The following is a 15,405-nucleotide window of genomic DNA, read 5'->3' on the forward strand; positions in this document are numbered from 1 at the left end:
GTGGAGGCTGCAGGGAGCTGAGATTGCTCCATGGCACTTCAGCCTGGGCAACAGAACGTGATTCTGTCTCAAAAAATAAATGAAAGCAAAAACAAACATAATTTTTGTAATAGTTTTTGTTTGTAATACTATAATTATTTATATAGTATTTGTAATAATTACAGTACTTATTTAATACATTAAAAACCCCAAGGGTTTTTAATGTATTAAATAATTTATGTTTGTAGTTATATAAAAATTATTATATATATGTATTAAAATTATTTAATACATAAAAACTCCAAGGGTTTTTATGTATTATCTCAAGATAAAGACAAGGGCCACAAAGGGCCACTAATCACAGCCCGGTATAACAATGCTTTATAACAGAGCTATTAAAAATTTTATATACTAACTCCCAAGGATGCATGGTTCTTATTACTGGGGAAGGTCCTTTGATTTACCTGCATCCCAGATGCTCATAAAACTCCTGAAAATACTAAGGTGATTTCTACCTATGCACTCTTAAGCCAGGAGCACGCACATCACATACAGGCATAAAAGTATTCTTCTCTATGCCTTTGACAAAGACCTTTTCCAAGCTCTGTAAATTAACAAAAGAGGGAGTAGTTAGTTCTAACTAAAGACCAAACCTGCTTCACAGACGGTGTTTCAGTGCACTCTGAAAGGGATTTGAGCCAAAATATTGCAGAAAGGAATCTAACTTTAGCTTTATAGTTGCATGATATGATTTTGAGATCTCTTCGATATTATCATCAAATTCTATTTATTATGCTTATAGTCTGTTTATTATTTTAAAACTATGCCAAGTCTAATACTTTGATTTTTACCATTAATTTGCATTATTATATTCTTTCTTCTACTCTTAAATTTTATCAGGTAAGAAGGAGCAAATAAAAACTAACTTTCTAATTTGAATGATAAGTAACAATTAATTCCAAAGAAAATCCACAATTAATTATTTTATTGTTCAGTATTTCAGATTTTTCTTTAAAACATTTTCTTCTACTATGCTTTCCAAATGCAATCTTAAGGAATACCATTTTTTAAAATGTCTATGTAAAGGAGAGAATAGATAAGAGATTTTTGGAGATGGAATAATAAAAATATTCTTTAAAGGACCCTAGAAATAGTTCTGTTAATTAAAATATTAAGTGAAATGAAATGTAAATTGATAGACAGTTGCAGAAATCTCCATCAAAGGTCTCTGGTCCAAAAGGCTCAAATCCCACAACCACATAATGAAACACAGAGGAAATATGAAGTTCAATTGAAATATAGAGTTCAATGAAAACCAAGAGATCTCAGAACCCATCAACATTTGGGTACCTGGAGAAAAATAAAGGGGAATATGCCACCTTAAGAAATCTGCAGAGCTACCCCACTCACAATGATACAGTTATATCTGGCCTATGATTGCCAGATACTGAAGCTGAGAACATAGTTACAACTTACTAAAAAATATTATAAGCACTGGCAAAGAGAAAATAGATATAAAGTTGTAATATCTGTAATTAGAATAAACGTTAAATTTTATTCTAGGCAGGCAACACATGATGTATTTCATGTGAATCTTTTAGATTGATCTTTATTTTTATGAATGATTCTTCAAATTCAGAAGGAATAATACTACAATACTATTCAGAAGGAATAATGCTACAATACTATTCAGAAGGAATAATACTACAATACTATTCAGAAGGAATAATACTACAGTGCTGTTCAGAAGGAATAATACTACAGTGCTACTTAGAAGGAATAACACTACAACACATAAAAATGATCATGATTCTCTTGTACCAAATAACTAAGGAAAACTATTAATACATGATCAACTTTATAGCAGCAAAGATTGATTCAAGTCCAAAATATAAACTAAGCTCTCCCTGTTTATAAATACATGTGTTTATTTACATATGCAGATGTAGTATATATCATCTGAAGTATAAAAAATAAAAGGAGATACGCACAAGATCAAATATTTGTTTCAGTCATCCGATTCATTTATATAAAATAATTTCTAATTTCTTTATTTTTCTTTTTAAGATTACACAATAATTTATTTATTGAGAGCCTCCTCTCCCCACCCTTGCAGTCTCTAGGTCACTTTTTCCACTTGTACATTTTGCCCACAAGCCCCAGAAAGATAGCTGGGGGCAGGGGAGCTACGGACTGTTCAGTGAGACCCATAATGTGGTTTTAACTGTCTTCCTCATACTGCGAGAACACGGCCAGCAGATCCAGCTCCTCTTATAATGCCTTCACTTGGGCCACCTTCTCAGCCTCCTTCTGCCCATAATTTTCCTTCAGGATCTGGCGCTGTTCCGGAGTGGACCGTTGCAGACATTGGACCACCAGCGAGCTGCGTTTGCTGTCCTGGATGTCAGTGCCAACTTTGCCAGTCACACTGGGGTCCCCAAGGAGGTCAAGGTAATCATCCTGAATCTGAAAGAACTCTCCCATCTCCAGTAGGATCTTCTTGGCATTGGCATGCTCCTCACTATCAATTCCTTCCATGTACATGGCTGCAGCTACAGGAAGGTAGAAAGAGTAGAAAGCCGTCTTGTACTTGACAATAGGTTTGTACCTCTTTTCAGTGAATCTGCCGAGATCCACATTGCCCTGGGAGCTGTGATGAGGTCCAGAGTCTGCCCAATCTCAGTCTGATAGGAACTCTGCAGGAAGAGCTTGATCAGGTTCAGGTAATAGGGCTGCTCCTGGCAGTAGAGCTTCAGCAGGCAGTAGATACATGCTTCCAGAAGGATAGCATCATTGATGGCATCCAAACCCACACCTGGCTTCTGATACCAGCAGATCTGTCTTGGGGGTGGGGAGGGGTGAGGGTTGAATCCATGATGTCATCTGTCACCAGGAAGAAAGCTTGCAGCAGTTCCACACACCAGCCCACAGTCAGGGCCCGATGGAGACTAATAGCATCCTGTTTCCTTGGCTCCACTAGTTCCCGAAACGCTGCTTGCACCGTCAAACCCTGGCAATACTTGCCTCCAATGGCGTTGTACTCCAGAACTTCCTTGAGCCGGGCAATAGCATCTCCTGTCTCTGGGTGCCCCATCTCATCCTCAGTCAGCACCTTAACGATCTGGGAGAAATACTGAAAGAAATCCTGCTTTTCTTGGGCATAAACATCTGATTTCTGGTCTCCATTCATTCTGAGGGAGGAGCAAAGGGCTCTGTTCCTGGATGCTGGTTCCTGCTCCAGTTTCAAATGTCTCTCACCAACTCTTACATTAAGGCATGTCTTTTGGCTTACAACAAAAATATCATGTAAAAAGTACTGAATTACCATGACAATGGGAAATTTTGCATTCTGTTCCTTTTTGGGAAAGCAGAGTGAAGAGATACTCATGTAAAGATGTGCAAGGTTTTCAGACAATTTAGTAAACAGAAGGAGAGATAGATTTTAAGTATGCAAAAAAATTGTTTGAAAAATTAAAAATATTCCAACAAGAGGTATTCATTTAGTGTTCCTAAGTTTTTGTCTATAAAACCCAAGGATGGTGGATGTGTTCATGTATGTTTTTGAGTGTGTATGTGTATTTGTGAATTATACATATGGAGAAAAAGATGAGTTATGTACTATACTTTTGTAGGGATGCAAAATGTGTTTGTTATATTTTTTAAAATTCTTTAGAATTATCAAGTGTTCTAAAATAAGCACATATTTTCATCATGGTTAAAAATGAATTTTGTGCAACTATTTGTATCAATTTATTTTTCATTTCACATATATTTATATATATATATATATATATATCAAAAAAATATGAAATACATACACATTTGAAAAACATGCCAAATGGCTAAGTGTCGAAAATCAACTAATTGGCCAAAGTAGAAGAATAATTTTGGTGTTTTAATTTAGACATCTGTTATTTTAATAATTAGTTGTTTGGTTTTACAGTGTAGGGACAAATAACATCTCTGTACTGGGAAATGCAAGATTGTCTTCTAGTCACTGAGCATTTGACACACGAAATTGATGTGAGGTATCTTTTGGCTCAGTCTGCTTAGGCTACTGATCATGATGTTGTTGCTGTCACAACTGATGAGTAGCAAGGCAAAGTTAGTATGTGTCTGTTAAATCACCTTTTCTCAGACTTAAAAGCAACCAAATAGAACTTTTTATTCAAAGACTTCCAAACAAAATGTAAATTAAGTAATTAAATATTAAATACAGTGGGTTAAATAAACACTGAACACAGTCCTTAGAGGTCATTTTATTTGATATTTCATATAAATATATACACTAGTCCCCAAATAATTCTACAAAGATTAGAAATATAATATAATATAGTCATTATTCTTCCGATATATTTGTTTTGGAATTATTTATAGTAGTTTGTTGACTCCAAAAGAATATAATGTTCTTCCTAAAATTATCTGTGTAATATATGTTTTCTTAGCATTCATAAAGGTCAATTTATTTCTCAGTTTATTTTACTATTTAAAAGTTCTCAAAAGGGTTTCCATAAATATAATCAAGAACTTTCACAACCATCATGAATTATTGTTCCATTTTACTACTGCAAAAATAAATATGCATTTATACTTCAAATTAACTAATAATTATTTTATTAGCAAATATTATTAAATTATTTTAGTGCATTTTAGTAAATGATTTTATTACTAAGAATTAGTAAATTGGTCAGAAGTGACGGCTCATGCCTGTAATTCCAGCACTTTGGATCACCTGGGGTCAAGGGTTGGAGATCAGCCTGATTAACATGGTGAAACCACAATCTCTACTAAAAATACCAAAATTGGCTGGGCATGGTGGCAGACACCTGTAATCCCAGCTACTCAGGAGGCTGAGGCAGGAGAATCACTTGAACCCAGGAGGTGGAGGCTTCAGTGAGCCAAGATGGCACCATTGCACTCTAACCTAGGTGACAGAGGAGACTCTTTGCCAAAAAAATAATAATAAATTTTTATTTTACTAATAGGTTTTCACCCCATTACCTATATTTTAAAGTGAATAGTGAGACATTAACAGTAAATCTAAAGTGTCTATTCTTGCTGCTTTTTTAATATCACTGTTATTTGCTTAGATATGATGACAGCCTATGTGATCACATGTATCTGATCACATTCATCACACACCTATTGAAGATAACAGAAATTGCGCAAGCATTGGGCTATTTGGACTTTCAAGGAATAAAACCAAAGATGAACCCAAGTGTCAGATTTTAACAAAATGCCAGAGTCTATAACCAAACTTTAACACATTCTTAAATTATGTTTATCCTTTGGCATTGGTCTCCCAGGTCACCATAAGAATTAGGCAGTACTGCCCCAAGACAAAATTAACCAAAAATCACCTTGACCCAATGCTAAGGGCTTGAAAATGATTTGATTGACTTGAACAATGTATATATATCTATATGTATACCCTGAAGCCAATGTATGTTACCTGAATGCTTCATCTTAATTTGCTTGCTATGTACTATTTTTCTTTTACAGTCATTTCAATATTTTTAGGTGTTAAAGTGAACTATAAAGTTGTAGTTAACTTTATTGATATACCTTCTATAATGAGAAATCAAAGCTTTATTTTTTAACTCAAGAAATAGTAATACATTATTTATTTTTACTATATTGTTTATATTTCTCTGCTGACAGAGAAAAATAAGTCTTAATTCTGACTGTTTTTAGAAGTTTTCACTATCAGTTCTCATGGAGCCATTACTTGGACAATTTTTGAAATTATCGAAGTTATTTTTTAAACCCAGCTCTAAGTGATTATTCTGTCTCTTGCTTCTTGGCGTATTTAGACCAAGGAATTATTTTTTCTTTTTTAAAGTCAGTGTTCATCCTGATCATTGACCTGGATAGCTTTAAATGCTAGGTTGGCACAGCTCAGTAAGTATTGTAGTGTGTTTGGCAGTCATTGCACCATAGGCCTAACAGCCTGTTTTCAGAAGCCTCACTAGAGAGTGAATGAAAAAACCTCATGCTTTCATATGTGGCTTTAGGCACATCCATTTTAAACCCTGCATTTGTGCTCCATATCTTGCCTTTTGACCTATTTGGATTCATGTGAGAATGTGACCTCTGCTGGAATAGGATGATGACATTTTCAAAGAAGCTGTATTTTTAATGAATATTTAGTCCCAAGATCTAAACAGCTGAACATTCTAAATATCCTCTAGTCTGAGTTTCTATCCCAGGTTTATGTTTATGTGGTCAAGGCAGGGTATTTTCTCTATTGTTCATAGAATTTTCAACTTCTTTTGATGCATTGCTTAGCTTAGCTGCTGTAATACATTGCAAGGACTTAGATGTCTTTAATTTGCTGCTCGTAAGAAAGGCAATCTGTCTCTCAGGTCTTTGCCTACCCTAGCACATCCATAAAGCACATTCATTCAGAAGAAACAGAAATAATACGACAATGGGAAAATTTTTCAGAAGTTAATGAAAAAAGATTACATGAATGAATAACTGGAAGGTAACATTTAACACTATAGTATTTGTCACCAGAATCTGTTCTAGAACGGACTTCCTCATCTCCTGCAAAAACAAAGAAAGCTCAAATATTCCAGGTACTGTTTTTAGTTTTCAGTATATAACAATTAAGTCAATGTAAATATCAAAATGTTTAAGTATTTTACTTAGCCATAATTATAAAACTCATACCTTTTTCTCCAAACAAAAACCAAAAAAACCACATTAGCCAGCTTATTGTATTTTCCCTTTGTCTTATTTCCTCTTTAACTTAATAATTGCTTATTTTCTGAGAATGAATAATTTAACTCTTTTGCTTTTGTCCAGGTCCCAACTTATTGATATAAAATCTTTTTTTTTTGTTCACAGTATTATTGATTTTTTATATCTTTCTGTGGTGACAGAATTTTAGAAATATCTATACTTCCATTTTTAGACAAAAAGAATCAATTTGAAGAAATATTGGTAACTAAGTAAAACCAAAAAGATCCAAAAAAAACCCCAAATATTTTAAAAACCTGTAGTTTTGAAATAAATATTGTTGACTTTTTTTTTTTTTACGATTTTATTTTTTTATATATTTTATTGCACTTTAGGTTCTGGGGTACATGTCCAGAACATGCAGGATTGTTGCATAGGTGCATACATGGCAATCTGGTTTGGTGCCTCCATCCCCCGGTCACCTATATCTGGCATTTCTCCTCATGTTATCCCTCCCCAACCTCCCTACCCGCACTGTCCCTTCCCTATTCCCCCTCAACAGACCTCAGTGTGTGATGCACCCCTCCCTGTGTCCATGTGTGGGACATAGATGAATCTGGAAACCATCATTCTCAGCAAACTGACACAAGAACAGAAAATCAAACACCACATGTTCTCACTCAAAGGCTGGTGTTGAACAATGAGAACAGATGTTGATTATTTATTACAACTATCATTATACATTTAAGAAAACACTTGGTAGACAACTTTTTCCTCAAAAAGCAGTTTGGACACAAGGATACTTGTTTTCAAAAGCAAAGTGATATATAATTAAGAAATTAAATATTCTTTTCGAAATATGTATTTCTGGGACATATTTGTATTTGTACTTTCAACTTATTTTGTTTAAATAAGATGATTTCTTTATTTTTTTCAGAAATCTTACCAAAAATCAGATTCTGGTATGATTGTGATCAAGTAATACAATAAAGCTAATCAGGCCCTGCAGAAATCAGAACTCTACACCTGGACCCATTAGTGCTACCTTCCAACTAAATGGGCCAACAAGATAAAGCAAATTTGGAAATACTGTGGGAAAATTGTGTTCTTGAGGAGTGCAAAGGCCATAGTCCCTGGAGTCAATTACAAGCATAATTGTATAGATTTCTGCCTCCCTCAAATCCTAAGTGTTTAACCAGGATAATCTATTCTTATCCTGTATTTAAAATAGACATTTAAAATAAACATGACAGGCAGGCCGGGTGGCTCACACCTGTAATGCCAGCATTTTGGGAGGCCGAAGCAGGCAGATTGTGTGAGGTCAGGAGTTTGAGACCAGCCTGGCCAACATGATGAAACCCCATCTGGCTATTACTATATATTACTAAAAATATAAAAATAAATAAAAAATAAAATAAATCAGGCATGATGTTGCATGCCTGTAGCCCCAGCTACTCAGGAGTCTGAGGCACAAGAATCGCTTGAACAAGGCTCCAGTGAGCTGAGATCGTGCCACTGCACTGCAGCCTGAAGAACAGAGTGAGACTCCATCTCAAAAAAAAAATTAATTAAAAAAATAAACATGGCAATTCAGAATCTGAAGCAACACATCATGTATCAAAAATCTGGACCAAAGTAGTATGTAGTAGATGGTTTACAAAATTTAGTTCCAATGCTGTTACATTTCTAAAAACTAAAAATTCTAAAAAGTTCTAAAAATCAACAAATCATGAAAAATATCAACTGAATGGCTACAGAGTTAGTATGATATTCATTAATTTAAATTTGTAGCACTATATTATACCAATAATGACAGCAATAACAACACTACCACTACTAGGAAGACGCAAAGAGAAGGAGGATGAAGAAATCAAAGGAAAAAAAAAAAAAAAAAAACAAGTAGAAATAGCCAGGTTAAGTGTTAGTCACTTTCAAAAAATAATTTTGAGTTTTTCCAAATGGTTTTCAACTAATACTTTGCCTTCTGTATTTCCGATACACGATTAGATTAACATGGAATTTGGGGGGTTTTATTAGTCTTCTGGGGCTGCCATAACAAAATATCACAGATGAGTGGCTTAAATACATTGATTTTCTCCTAGTTGTGAGGACTGGGAGTCCAAGATCGAGTTGCCAGCAGGATTGCTTTCTGGTGAGGACTTTCTCCTTGGCTCATAAGCAGTTGCCATCTCTGTGTCTTCACAGGACCTTTCCTTTGTGCACATGAAGAAAGGGAACTCTGGTGACTTCTCTTCTTATAAAGACATCAGTCCTGTTGTATTTCACCCTCATGACCTCATTCAATCTTATTTACCTCCTTCAAGGCCATGTCTCTAAATGCATTAACATTGGGGGTTCTGGATATGAACTTTAGGGGTACACAGTTCAGTCTATAACAGGGATAGAGAGCAGAAGGCAGGGGACATAGGTGAGAATTTAGTTACTACAAAATTAAGGAAACTAGTTAGACACAAATATAGTTTCTCTAATGCACAATTATTTACTAACCTCCTGTTCCCACAAAGGAATGGCATTTAAAGGCTTGCTCCATATTGTTTTGTTTCATTGTGTCATTTACAAATAATGGGCCCTTTGAATTTTTATTTCTAATTTAATGTGAGGAAATTAATTAACTTGAGAAATTAGAATGTCAGCCAGTAAGGTGGCTTCCCATAGCTGACACCAACATTTGCACATAATCCTGAGAAAAGATCTTTTTCTTCCCCATTTTAAAATGATAATTTCCATTGATATTTGTTACCTTTATCTCCAAAAGCTGTGATGGTGCCACACACTGCCAGTCAGAAGCTCTCATTGCCATATGGAAAATGTTTGAATTTAATGAAAAACCTGGATAATCATTATTCTGATAGCTTAGCTTGACTAGTGACAGTAGAAGCTTCCTATCACTTGAGGTAGTGCTTTTCCAGACCAACATTCAATTTTAAGTTGTCTGTGAAGGCTCCTTAACCCGGGTGATAAATATTGCGCATGAATCACAGCTGTGTGCAGCTCAGCCCCAGGACTCCACTGGTATACTCAATGCTGTGGACTGCTAAGTCTCAGTTTCTGCAACTTGGGAAATTTTCTTCCTTGGAACAGAAAATTGAATCTTGACTGTTCTACACTCATTTTCTATCCCCTCATGCATTTAATAAAATTTGTCTCTAGCGTTTGATGAAGATGTAGTTATTATAGTAGTTCAATTATTTCTCCTCCTACATATTAGTGTTTACCGCATATTTCACTCAACTTTCGTAGCAAATCAAACTTTATCACCATTTTAATTAGCCCAAAATTATGAAATAATTTTCTTCTTCAAATATTGATTTGTATCTTTAATGTAGACTGAGTGATCAGAATTATCGATGTTCAACTCATGCCGTTGTTTTTAATATTTTAATATTTTATTTCCCATAAACTTATTGCACTCAACCCTGATGATTATGAGCTGAGGGAAATGGTTTTTAAATTTTTATTTAAAATTAATCCATTATTGTGATGCCTTAAATTATTTTGAAAACAAAATTAGGTTTCGCCTTATTAGGAAACTGAGGTTTAAAACATTTATGTTAAAAGCAATATTGAGTCTTTGAGATTCTTGAATCTGAAACTTATTTGACTAATTGCTAATCAGTTTTAGAGGGATCTAAAATTCTGTAGCTGATAATATCTGAAAACTGTAATACAGTTGCCTAGAAACTGTATTATTGACAAACTGAAATATTAAGGTCTCCATAATTTTAAGATTCAGTGAACAATGAAAGTGCCTTTAGGAGCTGCAGACCCCAGGAAGATAATTATCAGGAGGTAGAATTTGATACTGCTGTCCCAACTCAAATGCAGTTGAGATATCATAAACCTGTCTTATAAATATGTACTGACCAGATTTTTATAGGAAAGTTGCCATTATATTCTGAAGCTCTAATGCATTAACATATAAACTAAGCTTTTATTTGGGATATGCCATTGTCATCTAACTTAGCTGTTTTCTTTATGTTAGTATTTAAATCAATTCATAGTCTGGACCATGCAACCTGATGCTTCCTTCTCACTCACTACTGAACCCCATACTGACAAATATTCCAAGCAACTCACAGCCCTACCATTCTCCTAGGAGGGCAAGTTATTAACGATGGTGACATTAAAGATTCTGTGTCTTGCCACCTTATTTTATTAGAAGCTAAATTGTTTCTTCTTATGCTTTAATAATATTAAGGACTATTTGGTGCCTTTATTACATTTCAATACAAAATTTTTTCTACTAAAAAACAAACTAAAAGTTGGAGAAAGCTAATGAGCTTCAAGTCCCTGAATTCTCAGTCACTTATAAAGATGGTACCATTATTGAATTGAAACAGCTGTGTGCTTTTAGATCAGGAGTCAGCTTTTAGCTTGACACTCAGCCCTTTTGGAGGGTGAAGAATGGAATTAGGCGTGATGTTCCCACCAACACAAATTTTGCTTGAGTCTGTCTTTTTAACAACAATTGAACCAGTAGATGGCACTATTTATTTCAGTTAAAACAGTATACTTTCAGTGCCTTCAAAATAAGCAATTAATTGCTGAATGTGAAAATGAAATGCTTCACATCTGATTGTGTTTCCCCCAACTGATTTGTATTCAAATATCTTAAAGGATGAAATCAGCACGGGTTTCCTTATTCAAGAATGGAGGCGCATATTTGCTTCTGGGACTTTGTATATGTTTTTAAAATAATGATATATGAAAAGACAGTACATTTAAAAATATTAATTTGAGTTTCGTTATTAGCTTTGAAAATCTAAAGTACATGTATATACATCTATTTCTGTGCACTATAGTTTTAAATATAATTAAGGCACTTTTATAAAACTAAAAAATTGTTTTCCCAGCACATCAGCCAAGACAGCCACTTTTGGAAACAAGACAAAGATCTTTGCAGACCAGAAATGGAACAGAAACACAGTGCTAAATGAGACAGAACATGCAGCTTGCCAGGGTGTGGAGCCAGAAGTGAGCTTTTGCCATCCAAAAACGGTGATTCTAAAGGATGATGGAAACTAAATCTGTCTCTGATGGGATAGAGGACAGAACCCTCTTCACTGTTTGACACCAAAGTCTCCCATTTAGGTGGAAGAAAACTCTGGAAAGATCCCTGCTGCACTGGCTGGAGGAGGAGGAAGTAGGTGGAAGCTTCTTAGTCACCACCTGAGTGAAACTGGCTACTAGTCCAATGACCGGTCTGAGATATTGTTAACATCATTCACTGAGGCACGGGAACTCAGAATCACCAGTTCTGCAAGGTTCCCAGGCAAAAGTAACTGTAAAACTTCTAGGCTGCAGGAACAAAATTGCAATGGAAACTTCCAGTCTATATTAGCCTGCAAATCAATATGCCTGACCATATGAAAAAAATTTAAGAACGACAGCTATCATTATACAATTAAAATAATAAAACATTCTATTTTAGTTTTAAAAGAGAGGAACAGAATTCAAAATTATAATAATTATTTTTTGGGTTTGAATAAGTATATACGTTTCAATTTTGGCAATTCATTTTGAGGGCTAAGAAGAAAAAAATAACTACCAGACATATCCTACTAAAACTTCAGAATATCAAAAATAAAGAAGAAAAAAAGACACCTTGAAATCTATCAGAGAAGAAAGATTTCCAAAAAAGAACCACCATTAGACTAAAGGTAGTCTTTTCAAGTGCAACCAAGTGTGACCAAAAAAACAATGATAATTTGTCTTTAAAGTGCTGAGGGATGCCAATTATCCACCCAGGAGTCTATACGTAATGACACGTATAGAGTATGCATACCTCTACTGTAAATAAGTAATTGTATTTTAAACAGGAGGGAAAGGAAAATATATTTCAAGATGCATGGAAACGAAAAGAGTTTACTAACCATGCTTTTCCAGAAAGTATGACCAAAAGATATGTTATAGCAGGAAGATTAAACCCCGAGGAAATGAATAGGAAGCATGAAAAAACAGTGAATATAAAAACTGGTAAAATATGTTGGCAAATTTAATTAATGACTGATGACAAAAGAAAAGATTAGAGCTACAAGTGGTGAAACTGAAATACTTGTCAATGAAAACAGATTGGTTTAGGCAGAGTGGGGGTTGGGGTGGTAAAGCCAAGATCCTTGCCTGCTCCCGGAGGAAGACAGGTGTAAGGAATATCCTTATGTATTACAAAGCATATGTCCATTTAAGGAGTAAGGAACAAAAAGGGAAAGCAGAGAAAACTTTAGAAATGCATAGGCAGAAAAGATGAAAAATGAATAGCAAGAACTCACTCAGAACAGTGGCTGCCTCTAAGGATGGAGGGAAAATCAGAATGCAGGGAGTGAACGGGAGGCTTCAAGTTATGTCTTTACCTTTTACATGTTAAAAGACAAAATTATATGAATTAAATATGCCAGAATGTTAATATTTATTTGTTGAATGTGGGTAGCAGTACATAGGCATTCTTTATATTATTCTCCATACTTTTCAGGATGACTGACGCATTGCAAAATGTAAAATAAATGCCAAGGGGAAAGAAAAAAAAAGAATCATCTCAATGTCAGTTAACCTATTCTTCTACTTTCTCAGGCCCTGCTCCTAAACTCTGAGATATAAAAAATGTGCCTAGAGCTAATATAATGGAGGTCCCTGAAAAACAGATTTCCTAAAAAAAATTAAAATAAAAACACACAATGAAAAGTGAGAGGTAAAATCTGCTCAATTCCTTGTGTATATTGTCTACTTGTTCTACCTTTGAAATTCTTAGTTCTCTGTTCATTTTACACTTGTTTCAACTAATTCCAGTTAATTAAGCAGATTATCTTGGGGACTCTGTCACACACACAAGTTATCTGCCTGTGTAAGTGCAACTTGAGGACCTTTTTGTAGTGCTGAATTTGCCTTAGGAAAAAATATTGGAAGAATTATAATTGTGTATTTGTGTGTGTGTGTGTGTGTTTCTATAAACCACAAAGTCTAATTGGACTATTTATGTCATTTGAAAAAACATCTAAATCAGCAGTAATACTAATGAAGACAAGTTAGCCTTCTCTCAAATTTAAGGCTTACGTGATACACGTGACTGGTTTAGAACATAGCAAATCTAAACCTGTATACTGTTTATTTCAGTGAAAAGAGTATATTTTCGGTGCCATAAAAATAAGCAATTAATTGCTGAATGTGAAAATGAAATGCCAAAACACATTAGGGATGACTCTTAGGTAGCCAATCTTACCCAATACCATACAACCTCTAGTTCTGATATGAATGAGATTTTTAGGATTTCAGCTTGTGTAAAACCAATCAATAATTCTGCCATGAAGGGAAAAACTACCTTGTTTATTTTCAGAGGCAGCCACAAATTGTGCTTGGACGCTAGACAAAGTGAAAAAGTAACATAAAAGCTTCTAATACCAATATGGTTTGAAAGGCCTTATAGGAAAAAAATTAACTAGAATAAATAAATAAATTTTTAAAAATCAGTGGCCTGACTCAAAATGACAGATTGAGCAACGCACGTTTATTCGCTTTTCTGCCAACAATTCTACTGATGTAACAGAAAGAAAATATATGGGAAATAAACCTGAAAAACAAGACCGGTTTTCAACAATAGGCTAGAAATTGTGAAAAATTCTAGAAGCTAAAAAGTAGATAGGATCAAATGGTTAAAAAAAAGAAACGAAAAGAAACAAGAACAGAGAAAGCTACAGTCAGAACATACATACGCAGTAGCAAAATATTGGGTGGGAAAAGGTAGCTTATTTCACAAAGCCCAGAAAAATTTCACGTTCAGAATAAACAAAAATATAAAGCAGGAAGGACGTCTAGAACAACAACCAGGATTATTCAGCAAAGGCTGCAATCAGCACAGTCTGCAGCCAAGCATTTTTCCTCCTCATGAATATGGAATGACCAACAGTGACAGCGGTGATTATAGGTTCCCTGCATGTGTCAGTGGGGCCCAGAAGGAGAAAGCCGAGAGAATGGAGGGAAACATTAATCAAAGAAATACCAAGAGAACATTTCTGGAGGCCAAATAGATAGGACTTTCGATTTAAAGGGCTTACATAGTGCTAAATAAGATTTATAAAATAAGAGTTACAATTAGATATGTCCTAGGTAAGTTTTAGAAACTTAATGTATTGGTTTCTTAGGACTATCGTAACAAATTACCATGAACTAAGTGGCTTGAGGATAAATTTATTCACTAACAGTTCCGAAAGATGGAAGTCCGAAATCAAGGTGATGATTCACCTCTGCTCCCTCTGAAGGTTTTAGGGAAGGATCCTTCTTTGCCCTTTTCTTCTGGTGGTTACCAGAAATTCTTGGCCTTCTTTGACCTATAGACACATCACTCCAATCTCAGCCTTTGTCATTGCATGACATTCTCCCTGTGTGTGCCCATATTGAAAATTCCCTTTTGTTAGGATGCCAGTCCTTGAATTAGGGTGTGCCCTAATTCAGTACGACCTTCTCTTAATATGATTATATCTGCAAAAACTTTTTTTTTTTTTCCCACAGAGGGTCATATTTGCAGGTACCAGAGATTAGGACCTGAGCCTATTTTAGGAGAAAGTTCAAGTCCTAACACCTAAGAATAAAAAAGTTCCAAAATCTTTCAGAATGACCATCACCACCAACAAAAATACAGGTTACCTATAAAGAAACAAAAACTAAATTTGCAATAGCCTTCTCATCAACAACACAGCATAGGAGAATAAAATAGAGTCATGTCTTCAAAAT

The 15,405-nt window shown here is 34.8% G+C and overlaps 1 pseudogene; it reads right to left on the reverse strand.

The window, feature by feature from the left end:
* Window positions 1-2,103: 2,103 nt before the first annotated feature.
* Window positions 2,104-3,206, reverse strand: LOC101033344 (farnesyl pyrophosphate synthase pseudogene; annotated as a pseudogene).
* Between the last annotated feature and the right edge of the window lie 12,199 nt (window positions 3,207-15,405).

This window comes from Saimiri boliviensis, chromosome 3, assembly GCF_048565385.1.
Source record: "Saimiri boliviensis isolate mSaiBol1 chromosome 3, mSaiBol1.pri, whole genome shotgun sequence".
In the NCBI taxonomy this organism is placed as follows: Eukaryota; Metazoa; Chordata; class Mammalia; order Primates; family Cebidae; genus Saimiri; species Saimiri boliviensis.